Below are 6,232 nucleotides of genomic sequence, written 5' to 3' on the forward strand. Positions count from 1 at the left end.
AGCTTTGGTAGCCATACCCATCTCAAGATTTGGAACCGAATTCAATCTTGGATTGCCTTCTGGGTGAGCTATGAGCGATGGGGTTAATGTCACATACTCCTCTACTGAGAAGAGTGGAATCAAGTGGGTTGGGAATTGTGCCATGGTTAGACTGGCTACAGTGGCACTAAACTCCCTTAACAGGTCTTGTGTCAACATTCTGGCCTGTTGCACACAAGCATAAACCCACTGTATAACACCAACAATCATGTCCACTGGTTGGGGAATAAGGTTTAACCCTGTTGCATAGGAAGTTGCCTGTAGGGTTTTCCCTAAGCTTTCCAACTTTTGCTGCTGTCGATACAGTCTGTCACTACCCTCTGGCCTCTCTGACACCTGCCTTCTTGGGGCAGTCAGGGTGAGAGTGCCAGTAGCACACAAACCTACCAGAAAAAGCAAACGTGCAACAGTGGCGGCAGCAATCAGTCCTCCCAAAAGTCTTTTCGGGTGGCTGATCCCAGTCATCTCCTTCTGGGTGACTGTTGCCTTTCTAAGCTGGCGCAGCATGTACATGGTGTCTTCCTCAGTATGCCATGTGGCATCTTGGGCACCAACCTCCTGGAAATCTGGGGAGATCTGACGCAGCTGCTGATGCTGCTCCTCCTTTTCCAGGGCATCTGCTTTTTCAATTTGTTCATGCCTGTGCTCTAGGAACCCTGCAGGGGGTGGTGCAGCGGTGGAGCATGCCTGACCCTCGGCTGAGTGGTCATCTGGAGCACCTGAGTGATCTGGGATTGTTACCCCATTCTCACTGTTCAGGTCCACCCTGCACACTTCCTGATTGAGGAATCCCTCTTTCGGCATGTTTACAATCGTTCGCTGGGCGTGGGTGTAGGACACCTGCTCGCTCCCCCCTTCCCTCGCTAGGGGTTCAGGGAGCTGCCCCAGCAGTGGGATAGCTAGTTCACTGTCTTTGAACTTACTATCACCCACCAGGCCCATGTCAGTGCAGGCAGGGATTCTGACATCCCTCTTTGCGATGTCCTGCACTGGCAGGCGGGTGACTTGACCATCCAGCTCCAGTCTGGCTGAACCACTGTTGGTCAGACTCAGACTGACAGACTGAGCTGGTGGCTGTGAGAAAACGGCTTTCATTCCCTGTCCCTTCTGGGGGACTGGGTGTGTTGGCAACCCTGCCGTTGAGGCAGGAACAATCAGGTCAGTCTCACTCACTACCTGGTAGTTGTGAGAAATAATGTTACCTGACTGCAGGTTCCCTGGGTCACAGCAGAGGGAATCGGCATCTGGGATCAGGTGTGTCCACAGCGCAGTAGTCTCAGCATCCAGCTGGACCTCCTGTCTAACCTGTGAATGCTGCACCAGGGGCACCTGGCGGTGGCCCTGTGACAGCTGCTCAAGCAGATCCTCACTAATAGAGGACCTCTCAGGGCTAAGGGTGAGGGCTACATCACTAACCTGCTCTCCTGCCATCTGGATCCCTTCCACCACTGCAGGGTGGTGTTCCTGACCCCCCTTGGGTGCCAGGGTGCACAGGGAAAGCTCCTTTTCATCGCCAGGTGGGGAGATCTGCTCCTCTTTAGGGATGTAAAAGGTGTGTGCTTTACCTGGTGGATCAGGCGGCTGCTTGGAGCACCGCTCCTGTGGCAGTCCCTGTCCTAATAAAGCTTGTTCAAGCCTGGCCAGGCGGGCGGCTACTGAATGCTTTTGTTCAGCTTTATCTAGCCCTTTCCCTCCCCCGGTGTTCTCATGGCACTTAGGACGCTGGGTGCGGTCCTGTGTGAGTGCTTTGGAACGGGGCTTAGCCAGCTCAGGAGCCTGTGCTCCTTCGAGCAGGGGGGAATTAACCCTGCTGGCTCTGACGGCGAACACAGTCACTTTAGCAGGTTTTTGCTCAGAGCGACTTTGGACATCATACTCCCAGGCTTTCTGCACGAATCTCTTAATATCAGTCATTTTCATGGCCTGTGCATCTGTATGCATTAAGATCATATTTCTGACTGATGGGTGGAGATTCGCAATGAATAAACCCTTGAAATGTGTGTTCTCTTCGCAACCCTCATCATTTCGCCCTGCAAAATAAGTTCGTCTAAGTCTCTCGTAATATTCGCGAGGGGACTCTGCTCTCTCGTGCTTAATGTTAAGGGCGGCGGCTATCGCGGCAGTCGGGTCAATAAACGCACTGTATTCGTCGATAAGTGCATGACAAAGCTGCTCAAAGTCATTACAGACTTCTTTCATCTGCCTAGCCATCCACTCATGTACAGCTCTGCTGGTAGTTTTCCTGACCAGAAACACTTTCTCCTGTTCTGTGGCGTTTGGCAGGTACTGCAGGTTATACCTGAGGTCTTGAATATAACTCTCGATATTATTCTCTGACACTGCGGGGTCAAATCTCTCTATGTCCTTCGCTAGCTCTCTCAGAGAATGGAGATTTATCCTTCTAGCTTCTCCGCTGACGGAGATATGGAAGAGATCGTGGTCAGACCTGTCGCTGCTAGAGAGAGTGCTTAATAGTGACTCGAATTCAGACCTTTTAGCAACCATCGTTAAACTTAAAGAGTATTACTTATAAGTACGAAATCACACTTTTACCACAGAAAACCACAAGATCAAGTATGCAATCAACCCGGTAGATTGCAAAAGATCACAAAACAATCAAGCACTGCTTAAAGAGCGAGGGGAACTTTTTTTTCTTTCGGGTTTCAGCACACTGTATTGTCGTGTATGAAACCCGCTGTGTTTTATATTGAATTATTCCGCTTGGTTGACTCATTTCAGTCTTGCCACGCCCGTGCCAGGGACGCCAAATAAATGTAGTGATTCATAGCCGTTCAGGGACGCCAAATATGTAAGAAAGCCCACCCAGGGACGCCAAATAATGTAGGAAAACCGGCTCAGGGACACCAAATATGTAATTTAGTGGCTCTCTGAAGGCACCAGTTCTGTAGGGTTTGGGTATTTACTGAGACAATTATTAATTGTAGCAGTAAATCACAAAGTTGATTCTTTTGATGGCTTTAGAATCCAACCATGCGACATAACTCAAACAACGCGCACACACAGGTACTAATACACGAGGATACATTTATTAATACATAGAATATGCATGTAAAACTAACAGATCTTATCGAGAGGGTTATCAGAATACAAAAGATATATATTCAATCAGTTACAAAGTGTTACACATATCAAGAGGACATACGTTCAGTATATCATTCATTAAGACCGTTTTGTAAATGAACTTGGTTATAACTTCTACATTAGATACTCAAAACAAGTACATAACTCTTAGGAATTAAATTGATATCAACTGGTTGGGATAACAATTGAATTCTCGAGCTGTAATGCATTGAAGTTGAATACTCATCCAATCTCTGGGGATTCAGATCTCCTGCGGGCACAAAGAAACAGTTGCAGGCTGTTGCTGTCCAATCCGCGCTCTCTGGCTCGGTGCCAGGCTGTGCTGTGCGGCTTGCGACGGTGCGCTGCTGATGCTCACTGTTGGCTTTAACTAGCAAAGTTTGTGCACAGGAGAAAAGATGACTGTGGGTCCCAGCAAGTCAGGAAGAGGACCGGTTCGTTCCTGATGAAGAGCTAGTTCTGAATAGTGATTCAGCTGTCCACAGTTCCGACCTGTTCACGAGGCCTGCTGCTGGTTACTCTCTGGCAACCTCCACTCTAGACTCTTAGAACAAAGGAAGGTTCTGGCACTCGGACACACTAGCCGTTCCGTGGTTGTCCGGGCTGTGTCTCAGGATGGTCAGGAGGCGCTCTGCGAGAATGTCCTGCCCTTGGGAGCCTTCTGCTCCTGGGCCGTCCTGCCCTGGAATTCTCCTTTGAATTCCCTTTAGAACAGTCCACAGAATCCTCTCCAGAATCTTACTGAATCTCTCTGAATCTTACTGAATCTCTCTGTTGCCTGTTTTTACCTGGAGGAACTTCAGCTCATTGATTGGCTGAAAGTTCCATGGGCATCAGAGTCCCACGTGGGTTACTCGGCCCTACAAGTCCCTGATTGGTTGATCAAGGTGAGATATGAGTCACTTACTCCTGACACTTAGTAAGTCCAGATGTCCATCTGGCACTCCCTAGACAAATAGGCGCCAATGGATGACCATTGATCATGATAGCCAGGCTTAGCTAAGTGCATCCCCCTTTGGGAGCTGTCCTTGGACCTTAAATCACCTTGCATGAATGGTTTCTCTGTGGCTGCACCACAGAGATGAACAGAGAAATGCGGCCTCATTTGGGAAGGCTCAGAACACTTAATTCTTTCTTATTATTAAGCCTCACCGCTACACCTTCATAAAGAATGTGAGAAAAACAACAGTATTTGGTGCACTAAAGTAAAATTTCTAGATGCTCTCTGAAACAAATTCAGATTTTTTTAATAGTTGTTTTTAATGGTAAGTTTCTGGATGGCTGGATAAAAACTGCTTCATATTAAACTGCAAAAGCACATTAAAAATGGAAAATAGTGAATATCTAAATTGCTAACCAAACAGAAAACTGAAGAGGCCAAGTACGTATTAATATTAAATAAAACTGTACTGGATACCAGAACTTTAAGTACCACAAAGACAGGAAAAGGTCTTAATATGGACAATACACAGCAAAACAAAAGACTAGAAAGTTTATTTTTTGTTATTTACCACACAATTGATTTTCAGTCCTGCTCCTTTAATATGAAAAATAAAGCTGAAGACTTTTTGAAGACAGTAAAATAAATGAATGGTCATGATTTATTTCTTTTGATGTAAATGAACAGACAGTGGCAACAGCTGTTGTAGTTTGTGCATAATTATACAGTACATGGACACGACATACTGTATTTCTAAAACCAATGCACAGCCAGTGGAAAAAAGTGTTCAACATGTAGATGGAAAGTATTTAAAGGCTAAAAGCTGGTCATGCCTAATGCTGAAGGGCAGGGGGGCATCAGAAGGGAGATTCTTGTTAGCATTCGTCAGCTAAGGAGCCTGACAAAAGCCTGTGTTATGTTAATGGCAATCTGCCCAAGTGTGAGAAGTGCATATATCCAGATAGTGTTTGAAAATAACACTCCCTGTCAAAACAAAGAACCATCCTTTTTTGGGAGTGTAAGTATGAGGATGGACAGACTGCCACTTGGGTTAAAAATAAGACAATAGGAGCTTGGGGGCCTAACCTCACGCTCACTGGCATTAGAATCCCACCCTTTCTACATTCAGGCATCTGTCACATGACACTTGGGCAGTTTTAAAACTTGTGGTGTTCTGGGTGGGATAAGGGCTTTACACTCTGGTCACACAAGCTGCGAGATCATCCGACTTCCCCTTCCAGTTCTACAGGTACGTCTAATATCCCACGATTATTATGACATTGCACACGTTTAAAAAAATGAAAATCTATTATGTAGAAAAATATAAAATTGTATTGTGTAAAAGCGGATAAAAAATGAAGAGTATAAGAAATGTACAGTAAAAAGAAGATTTGTAAAAAATAAATGTATATTCATTCTCATTTCAGTTACCAATGAAACAATAACAGTTCAATAGGTACAAACACCAAAATTAATTAAAGACAAAGCATTTGTTGCAATGTTTGGCCTTACCTGTTTGGTTTGAGGATCAACAGTCTAGTCACATGGACATGGAGGTAGTCACAACCCCCTGTGATTAACCATAACTTTGGCAGTGGTAATAGGTATAATAGAAGCTAACATGATTAATGAATGATCTAGAGGCTATTTATATTATAAAATTGTACTTTATGTAAATGCATTGAGGCTTGTCTTTTCTCTGGAGTTTCTATTTGAGAAACATTTTTGCTTTTAGCTTGTAAGATGATGAAAAAGAATTTGCTATTCCAACTCCCCTCATTCAGGTGTATTGCTTGAAATGTAACTATCTGGACCTCTGTAAAAGTTAAGAGGACAAAGCATAGTTCAATAAACTGAAGTTATTGGAAAAAATAAACCTACATTACTGGTACAGTATTTTTAAAAAACAGGACTGAATGCAGAAACATTCAAACAATTCAAAGTCTTGTCAAGCAAACAGATAAAAGTATCAAGTAGCACAGGTACTTTAGAGTTCAGTTAGAATGAATGCCAGAAGACAGAGTTCTAAGTTATTTAAGACTAGAGCTGGCAACAACAACATACATTATACAGTATTCAAAGAAATACAATATATAAACTCAAATTACAGTTTTCCTTTGGTCACTCACTCACCTTTGGCCACTTTGGTTT

The 6,232-nt window shown here is 44.5% G+C and overlaps 1 protein-coding gene across 1 annotated transcript in view; it reads left to right on the plus strand.

Annotated features, from left to right (window-relative positions):
- phlda3 (pleckstrin homology-like domain, family A, member 3) overlaps window positions 1-6,232 on the plus strand; it is a 160,516-nt gene that overhangs the window by 94,840 nt on the left and 59,444 nt on the right. The gene's annotated exons all lie outside the window — the stretch shown is intronic.

The sequence above is a fragment of the Lepisosteus platostomus genome, chromosome 7 (assembly GCF_059453375.1).
Source record: "Lepisosteus platostomus isolate fLepPlt1 chromosome 7, fLepPlt1.hap1, whole genome shotgun sequence".
In the NCBI taxonomy this organism is placed as follows: domain Eukaryota; kingdom Metazoa; phylum Chordata; class Actinopteri; order Semionotiformes; family Lepisosteidae; genus Lepisosteus; species Lepisosteus platostomus.